This window comes from Poecilia formosa, unplaced genomic scaffold (assembly GCF_000485575.1).
Source record: "Poecilia formosa unplaced genomic scaffold, Poecilia_formosa-5.1.2 Scaffold96, whole genome shotgun sequence".
NCBI classification, from domain to species: domain Eukaryota; kingdom Metazoa; phylum Chordata; class Actinopteri; order Cyprinodontiformes; family Poeciliidae; genus Poecilia; species Poecilia formosa.
Genome location: NW_006800035.1, coordinates 1,409,908 through 1,420,233, shown reverse-complemented (window position 1 = coordinate 1,420,233; position 10,326 = coordinate 1,409,908). Strand labels below are relative to the sequence as shown.

Genomic DNA, 10,326 nt, shown 5'->3' with positions numbered 1-10,326 from the left:
TATTTCAAAAGTTGTGTAATTTGTTACGTAAAGGGGCAGTATTATTTGCTTTTCAGTGCTGGCTAGTCTGAAGGAGCTTAGTGAGGGAATCGCGGGGGAGGACTACTATGTGAGGCAGAAGCTCAGAAACTACATCTCTGAGGAGGAGCTGAGTCTCAAAGGCAGCGATCAGTTCACCCACATGTTTTGCACAGCTGACTGGTTGCCACGGAGACTACAGGATTTCTCAAACATGCACGAAGAACGAAGAACTCTATGTTTTTGATGAGAGAATAACATTATGACGTGGTAAAACTCAGAAAAAGTTCCGAAAAGATCAGCAAAGTTGAGTTGACTTAATTCTACCCCTTTAACTTTAGAGAGGGCTGCTGGAAATAACTACAGAGTTAAACTTAAACTGCCAGCCATCTGAAATAATCCAATTTTGGCTACTTATGATTTTTTTTTTCAAAGGTATTATTTGCCTTTTGAAAGTCTTATGTTACTGGCTGTAATCTCATGCCAGATTTAAAGTAATCAAATATCTTTGTTGGGGTTTTTATATGTAACGGGGAATGTAACAATCTAGAGAGCATAAAATCTGTTGACTGATCTTTCCAGATGGCTTTCATTTTACTAGTAGAGAGATGTTGTAACACTATCCAGAATACGAACTGTGGTAAAAAGTAATGGTGGGATTGGAAGATAAGCACATTGTTCAGATCAGAAGGAAACATCAAGTGGGGCGTTCACAAACAGGGATTACAGGAACAAGGACGCTTTGCATCCATGAAGTTTTCCCACATATTAGTTGAAACACAGCGAAGTGATGTGTAGGAGCCCTGCCCCAACCACACAAAGACATTTTCTAATGATTGTAGCTCTGCCAAGCTGCAGCTGTCTGCTTGTCTTCTTTACTTCATCTTCAGTCCCAGACACAAAGTGTGAATGTCATTTTGAATTTGTATTGGTCTATTCAGAGGTTTAGCTCACTGTTTAAGAGATAGGGAAGATAGGGAAGATGAGGAACCTGCGTCACTCTGTTAAATATAACTCAAATCACCATGGAAACTGAAAGTATCATGGGGTGTCTTGTTGCATTTTTCTATCTTAGTTTGTGTCCTTGGAGTAAGGCATTCAAGGAAAGAGTAGTAGGTGAGCAAACAGACAAATTCCAGTTGTATCCATGTTTCAAATGTATGTAACATGTTTTTCAGGGAAAAGTTATTAAAACTTTTTTTTTCAAATAAAAGTGGATTAATGTGCATAATACCATAATTCCTCACAGACAGAATAGAGAGGGGACATCTTTTGTATTAGAGCAATTACTGCATTTTATTGCAAGTGTTCCCCATCCATCCCATCTGTGACCAAACAAATTAAAACCAAACATAAATATTCTCTCTTCTGATTTTAAAAGACTCCAGAAGCTTCTGCTTCTTTTCACTCAGTTTTATCACTGTTCTGTTGACATACATTGGTTGTTAATAGGCATGAGTCAGTTACTGTTATCAAAAGATTTTGAGAAGTTTTTGTTTGAAAATACAAAATAAAAACCCTCCATCGAACCAGTCCTGTCGTTTAAAGTCCTTCTAATGAGAAGCCAGGGTCCGTTTCAGTTTGAGTTGTTCTAAACTGAGTAAGTCTGAATGGTTGTTAGCTTCTCCCACTCCAGTCATTTACTTAGATTTTCAACAAGCCTGTGATGTTCTGATTTCTCTCTACTGCAGGTGGTAACCCAGTGTAACTTGACAGAATCCAACTTAAGTAACTCCAAACTCACCCTTTAAAGCTACAGGACATAACTTATAAAAAAACAGTTGTTTACATATTTGTTGAAACTATCACCATGTAGTGACAGATAATCTGTGAAAATGTGGAGCTCCTCTGCCTTCTCCTAGTGCTAACTAGAAACAACTAATCAGAGCCAAGAGGACGGACTTATTGCTTAAGTCACCCTCAGTGTGGCGATGCTCATCCTTGCTCTCTAGAGAGCTGGAGCTAGCACAGCCTGTTGTGAATGCTCAGGTGATTAGCATGGAGACTAATGACGGTGGATAAACAGTTTTCCTGTAACACTAAATTGTTTCTCCACTATTAATACATTGTGCAGCCATTACATGAGGGTGATTGACAGCACTAAGCCCCTCCTCCTGGGTCTGGTTGGTTTTAGTCAGGAGCGGTGTGTTTCTTCAGTAGCTCAGGGAGGAGTTGGAGGAGATTGATCTTGTCACAGATTATCTGTCTCATACTGTCCCAACATGGTGACAGTTTTAACAAACATGTCGAAAAAACTTTGTTTTTTTTATAAACGTTATATACTGTACCTTTAAGTCCATGGAATTAAATAAGAATAATAAATAACTAATGTGTTAATGTTAAATCATTTTAGCAGTAGTAAGAATAAGTAAAGTTTTGCATTTATCAAAGGTTCTATATTTTATATTATGTGATATTTGAATTTGATTGGACTACAGAGAACCCTAGAAACATGCTGCCTCAATGCGGGGTGTCCTACTACTGCCACACTGTTCAGATTATCATTCCTTTTGAATCTTGACCCATTCCTAGTTACGAAAGATGTTTCAAGCATGACATGTTTCTAGATAACTGATCTAAGAGAGACAAGAAATTCCTTGTGGTCTTACCACAGTGTGGGCAGTATTATCACTACCGCCAGATGACGAGCATCTGATCCGAAGTTAACATTAAAGCTTATATCAGAACTGGTGTCTGCCAGCATCCTGTCGTGCAGTACTAAACTGTCCTCACAGTCTTATTGCTTCACACTGACGTACTGCAATAACATTTAAGCACCAGTTTAGGCAGGAACAGTACGATCATTCACAGTTGCTGTAATTCCATTATAAATGCACGCAAATTTTCGTAATATTCTGCTAATGTTGAAGAAACACAGTTTTGTATTTGTGGTGTTTCCATTAAATAAGAGATTAAATTAAAGTTGCATACAATGGATGTACACAGTTACATCAAATATATTCATAATTCATGATGGCGCTATCGTTCATCATTTATCAGCCAATGAGAGGAGACTTCGACGTCTTATTTGGGCGTTGGAGCAACGAGCCTCTTATAGTTGGGACTGGCTACGTTTTGGGGAAATTGTAGTTGATTTTACAGGATTCAACAATTTTGAATCACACACAACATTTTATGAACGGTGATGCTGTGAGAACTCTGATGGAGATTGTCCAAAAAAACAAACACAAACCATCATCCTAATGCTACTTCCTGTCACCGTTTCTATCAATCGTGAAGTCCGGCTGTTGATCATTTGACTCGTGTGATGTGAAAAAAGTGTTTCCATTGCAGTTTTGTGAATTACATCTATTTCAATACTGCTGACATACCACCTCATCCTAGTGCAAAATCTACAAATCACATGTGAATAAGCTTGTTGAGCTTATTCACGTGTTTTTTGAAGTTGCAATGTTTCCATTAAACAAATGTATTTTTGTAATTTCAATTTGCACAGTTTTAAAGTTAATGGAAACATAGCTACAGTGAGGCTGTTTGTGGGCGTGTGTGCGGGCGTGTGCATGTGCATGCATGTTGGGGAGTTTAGTCTCATATCCTGTCAGAGGGATTTAACTCCAGAATCCTCCCAGAGCTATGCTAACAGCTTTGTTCAGGCTTTTATCTTGCTGCAGGACCTGTTGGTTTGCAGTGCTGGACTACAAATGTGATCCTGTTCATACAATGGTCTAACCGGGATTTGTTTATGTGTGTGTTTTCATAGGTGTACCTCTTGGGGAGCTCAGCTGCTCCTCAGCTCAGCTCACACTCAGACCTCAGCCCTTCCTCTGGTAAGATCTACGTTTATGTCAGTTCCACACAGCCAGAGCCCTGCACTCTGCAGAATGCCATTACACTGTTTCTGTTTGAACTAGATGTCCCTGCTGTGACCACTTAAACACTCAATCACATGTCTTTGTGTGTTCTGGAATTACAACAATGAAAAGTGCAGCTAAGCTAATATTTTATGAGCTATCTTACTTGATAACATATATGCAATAGGGGAAAAAAATCCCAAACTATAAAATAATTATTTTGGGCTATGTGTGGCTTCTTTAAAATCAAATCAAATCAAATAAAATTTTATTTGTTCAACACATTTCAGCAGCAAGGCATTTCAAAATGCTTTACATCATAACAAACACAAAAACAGAGTCATGCAACATAGAATCAACAGTCAAAACATTACATTAAGTCAAGTTCCATCATTAAATTCGTAATTGATTACGTTTCAAATACAACTCTAAACAGGTGGGTTTTTAGTCGAGATTTAAAGGCACTCAATGTTTCAGCTGTTTTACAGTTTTCTGGAAGTTTGTCCCAAATTTGTAGTGCATAGAAGCTGAATGCTGCTTCTCCTCGTTTGGTTCTGGTTCTGATGCAGAGCAGAACCAGAACCAGAACCTGAGGGGTCTGGAAGGTTGATACAACAACAGCAGATCTTTAATGTATTGTGGTGCTAAACCGTTCAGTGATTTATAAATTAACAACAGTATTTTAAAGTCTATCCTCTGAGCTACAGGGAGCCAGTGTAGGGACTTTAAAACTGGTGTTATGTGCTCTATCTTCCTGGTTTTAGTGAGAATGCGAGCAGCAGCGTTGTGGATCAGCTGCAGCTGGAGGATTGATTTATTGGACAGACCTGTGAAGACGCTGTTGCAGTAATCAATGTGGCTAAAGATAAACTCATGGATGAGTTTCTCTAGATCTCGTTGAGACATCAGTCCTCTAATTGTGGAGATGTTCTTCAGGTGATAGGCCAACTTTGTGACTGTCTTAATGTGGCTCTGAAAATAAAGTAGCAGAATTATTTTTTTATTTAAAATCTTTTAATTCAATCAGCTCCCTGCACTTAATTAGCAATGGATGACTTCCTGGTTTCCCTGGGGTTTTGATATGTTGTGACACAGGGGACGGTTTTTTAACCACTGCCCACTAGGCTGGACTAGCACTCACATTAGCCACTAACACTGAGCAGAATGAAGACGAAGGTTAAAAATATCCAAATGTCAGCATCAGAGACATTTGATGCTGATCAGAGACAGCAAAGAGCCACATCTTAAAGGCCCACCACAGTCGGACTGAAGTCAAACTGTCGACGCGTGGTCATGTGGTTTTCGGATATTCATTTTCGCACAGCAGTAAGGTCATGGTGTGATTTATTGCAGCATAGGAAGCACAGACATCATGGTACGTTTTCAGTCTGCCACCAGTTGACTTCCACACAACTTTTGCTTATTGGATATTTTCTTCATTATAAACCTTAAATGCACATCAGAATATTTGCCTAAGCCTTAATGGCTGTTTGTAATGAGCAGGAAAATGACCAGAGGAGCTTTTAGTGAACTGCTCACATGTTCCCAAATGGAACAGCACAGTTCAGCTTTATTCTCTGAACTCCACTTTGACTGTCACATGATTACCCTTGAAGCCAAATGTTGCTAGGCAGTAACCGCTGACAGGGACACACTCGTCACTTGATGAGGACACACCCATGATAGAGTCCCACTTTCCCCACTGAGCAAAGTGGGATGCTCTGTTAGTGTGCAATACATACACTAACAGAGTATACTGTGTCATCAGTATTAGATGTGATTGTGTACTGATTGTTTAAAAATGCAACCATCTTCACATGAAGCCAACGCCTGGGATCAAATCAAAACTACTTTAGTTGATGAACCTTCTGCATGTAGTTGCTTTAAGAGCTTCAAAGCTGCATTTCCATTGTACATATAATTGCACAATTTATTTATTGTATATTTATTTATTTATTCCTAACGTGATCGTAGTATAAAAGGAATGCAAAAGACGCATATTTTTTGTACTACAATAATCTTAACATGCTTGAAAAGGAGTAGGAAGAAGTAAGAAACTTATGCACTTTTACCCCTTAAACTCATACCATGTTTTCAGATGGACCTTCATTATTAAGTGAAAAAGAAATTGATGGTTAGAAAATAAATTTACTTAATGGAAACATGCCAGTTTCAAACAACTAATTTTTTGGTAAGTTTTGGTGCTAGGATGAGGTGATTTTCTGATCAGAATTGGTTTATTTTGCAAAACTGCAATGGAAACACTTTTTTTCACATCATACGTCACATGATCAGCAGCCGGATGTTACTACTGAAGACAGGAAAAAGACAGGAAGTAGAAGGAGGGTGATGGGCTAGCATGACTTTTAATGACTTTTGGCATGAACAAACTTATTCACGTTTGATTCTAATTGTGTTTCTTATTTACTGGAAACACTGAAATATTGAAATTTTGTTTTTTCCACATTAGCATAAAATTAAAGTTTTCCGCACATTTGTTATGGAATCGCAGCCTATGTCACTGCAAATGCAGAGACCAGTTGGCAGGTTGTGTTGTCCAACATGTGCTTTGGCTCTATGAAAGACCCCTTAAGCAACAACAGCAACTCATGGATCAACAGTCTCTTTGTCATACATTATGCAGCTCATGTAAGCAGGCTGCAGCACTGCATGAATTATTGGTTATAATAATTGGGAGTGCTCAGCTCTAAGTCTCCAGGTCATGCTCATGACTGTGCACAGTGGAACAGGAACACCTAAACATGCCGTGTAACTGACATCCCCTCAAAGATGGACCTGCATGTTTTTCCATCATCCACAGAACTTGATGTAATATGATAAGTGCAGCGGGTACAGAGAGACTCGGTTAATTCTTCCATCAGCCTGAATTCTTTAATGAAAACACCATCTGCTGTTCTTATTCTGTGGTACCAGTTGCCATGATGATAGACCTTGTGTCATGTTTCACCTGCTCTGATGTAGCCTCAGAAATAAAGTATCAGAGCACCAAGTGTGGCGGTCAGAGATGAAGACTGAGTCACAAATATGATGAACTCTGTTCAAAGTTGAGTCCTGCGCCTGCAGCCTGTTCTATGTGAGGTTATGATGCCTTTTACTGACATATACACTTCGATGTTCTACTGATACTGCTCAAGAATCACACTGCATCTTTTTTCACTCTGACAATACCCGTTTTCCATATCAATTATCAATTTCTGTCAAACAATTAGCAGAAGAGTTTATCCAAACGTAGATGTGAGACGCAACACTTTGGTTGTCCAACTCGTTTCCGCAGTGTGATTGATCTCACACTTAAAATCCTAGAGTGGGATGGAACTCCAGCCCCATCCTAGCGATAGCAACAGTATCCCCTCTTGGAGGAATGAAAAATAGTATTTGGAGTAAATCATGTGGCAGAAATATTCCTTTATTATTATTAGTAGTGGTAGTACTAACAAGAGGTGGGAATCTTTCACTATCTTATGTTTTGATTACAACTTTTGGGGCCATGATTCCAAATCGATTTTTGATTCAAGACGAATCAAAAAATTCAATCTGTTGTTGAAGCAAAAGATCCATGATCTACTCCAGTCATCTTCACAAGGCAGTATGACAAATTGAGATATTAAGGTGTCTTTTTTGTATTCATTAAGTTTTACATATTCATCCATGCTTCGATGGAAGTGGTGTAAGTTGCAGTACTTTAGTGCCATACTGTGGTTTTGGTTAAGAACTGGAGTGCTTTCTTTTAGTTTCTTGGTAAAGCTGTAGCTCAGCTGTTAGTGAAGAACTAAGGAACTCCTGTTCTTCGACCGGTTGCCATGTTGGTCACGGGACGTTCATATTCTCAGACCACTTGGGGTCACCCCTCCTGGTTTAGCATAAGCCACGCCCCTATATCATATGGGCACATTTTTCTTGTCAGAGTTCCCACTCCCTCCCTGCATTCTCCATTTTGCTCTTATGAAACGGTCAAAGAGAGAGCACCACTGATTGAAGTATGCATCCTGAATGAGAATTTTGTTCCCCACTTCATATGTACTGTTCATTTGGTTCTTTTTTTCAGACAGTGTGAACACTCCATGATGTAAAATTGCACATATTTGAAGCAACATTTACGATACTGTCGTCTGTGATATGTATCGCCCGCCTTTATGAGGAAAATGCACCATCAGCTTTACCGGGTCAGTTTCCTGTTTCCTGGTTCACATCAGCTGAGCTCACACACATGCACGCACACACGCACCCTGCTTCCTCTATTATCTGTTATCTGTTTTAATCTTCTGTTCCAGAACTGAGCAAGAGTTCTGAAACTGAAGAAGTGCTGAAGAAGCTGCTAAGGTCATCAGCCAGTCAGGGATTGAGGGGCTGGGCTCTTCAAGCTGTTGTTGGGTTATCTGCTGAGAAGCTGCTCAAAAGCTCCTCAACGTAGCTTCTCTTACCTCCAGTCAGTGTTTTTTAGTTTTATTTTGAAAAGATCAGCCATTGTATTTGTTATATTCATAAAGAAATATTAAAGTGCAATTGTCTCCAACCAAGTCAGGTTATGGGTTTGGTCAGCATGTGCCCATGAAGTCGATTGTCTGTGCCAAACTAGTTTGTTCTGTGTGCTGCAGAGCTACACGGTACGTACTGTTCTCATTCTTCTTGTCATACAGGATGTGGGAACAGTTGTGGTTGGGAAATGATGTCCCCGTGTAGAGAAGGAAGTGCTCACTCACAGTCTGCTGCTCTGTCTTCAGCCAGCAGCATTAAAGGTGCCCACAAGCCAGTGCAATCGCTGCTGGGGATCCCAGAGACCCAGAGAACATTTCAAAGCTCTGAAAGCTCAGACAGAAACAGAAGCAGTTCATGCCTGCCTATCAAGGGTTTCTGCTTCCACTCAAACTTGATGCCTGCAGATAAAAACCGTGGGATCTAAAATCTGATGACTTTGGTGACCTCTTGAGTCGACTGTGTGGTAGTGTTTCATCATATCAGCAGCGAGGGGCAGGTGTTGCTCAGCATCTCTCTAAATGTGTGGATTCCACAGTTTCTTGAATTGCATTATTCCATCAGATAAACACCAATAGCAGCAAAGTAACACCGCTGTCACACAGATACTTTTCAAACTCTTAAAAAAAGAAACGTAAGCTCCTAAAATAGCATAGTCCAGGATTGTGTGATTCTTCCTGCTCTGTGCTGAATTTGACCGGGAGTGATGCATTTCTTCAGAAGGCAGAACAAGCTCAGGATGGAGATGGAGGGGCTCCATCTGTTCACACATTATCTGATTCATATTAAACTGTCAGAACATAGTTACAGTTTTAACAAGTATGAAAAAAACATATATTTATAAAAGTTACATTCTGCAGCTTTAAGGAGGGAATACTTTCCTTCAATCGGAAAACACAGCTGACTGACAATTTACAGTAATCTGTGGAGAAGGATGTTACTTCCTGATATTTATGTCTGGGGGAAAATCCTCTTTTTTTGCACCTTATTCATGCAAACAGCAGGAATGATTCTCCAAGAACTTCCTCCAGATAAACGGAAATACACTTCCTATTGAATCCCAAATATGAACCTTGGTGAACCTGAGTGTCCAAGTTTTGGGTAGACTTTGGATCCGGATTTGCCTGAAGATGAAGTTCAATGGAATCAGGACGGGTTACTACAGCGTTTAGCAGTATAGCAGCTCTACTAATAGCAGCAGCATAAGTCACCCAAAATTATTTGTAAGAGTTGGCCTGCTGACATCTTACATACTAACGGTTTTAATTATTAACCCTTTAATGCACCCACACATTTTTGTGCGCTAGGTAATATAACCTTCACTTTTGTTAGGGAGTGTGAATGCATTGGTAAATGTTAGCATGTATGGTACCTTGCTAGCTTTTAGGGTCTGATCTGCAAAGATTCAAAATAAAGACTGCTAAATGATGTGAGCAAAGAGAAAAACTGTATGCACGATGAGTGTGTTGCATGAGATTATGCAAAGATTATGCTTGTTATCATATTACATGTGTAAAATTGGTGCAGACCGCCCACTGTCAATGAGGATATTTTGTGTGCTACTGGTTGTTATAATGATGAACGTCAGAGAGAGATATAAAAGAAAGATGAAGTTGAAAGCCCTGGTGCAGGAGGTATGACAGTAATAATATGTTTAATTAAAATCAGTATACAACACAACAGTAGAAACATTTCAGTAAAAATATTTTAAAGGGGAACTGAAAGGAGACAAACACTGGATCACAAGTACTCTCTACTGAAAGAATGAAATTAGTATATGTTCTTAAAAACTCCTTAAAAACTGAAATTCAACTCTGGGACATCAACAGCCAGGAAAAGGTGCTGTATGTTTGTCTAAAGAATACTTTTTTACCCATATCAGCATCTCTCTAAATGTTGGCATGGGCAGCACTTAGAGATTTCCTACCCATCTATGCATAACTACAAGTGAAGTAAATTTAACATACTTGTCTGGTGAAGTCCTGTATGTTATTATCTGAAA

General features: G+C 39.3%; 1 protein-coding gene across 5 annotated transcripts in view; it reads left to right on the top strand.

The window, feature by feature from the left end:
• The window catches only part of thrb (thyroid hormone receptor beta), a 105,754-nt gene that overhangs the window by 63,749 nt on the left and 31,679 nt on the right, over nucleotides 1-10,326 (top strand). For 4 of the 5 annotated variants that reach the window (XM_007558436.2, XM_007558437.2, XM_016674479.1 and 1 more), the window contains exon 2: nucleotides 3,740-3,806. The exons of the other annotated variant lie outside the window; for it this stretch is intronic. The gene's annotated coding sequence lies outside the window, so the exon portion shown is untranslated. The remainder of the gene's footprint in view (nucleotides 1-3,739; nucleotides 3,807-10,326) is intronic. 5 annotated transcript variants of the gene reach the window in all.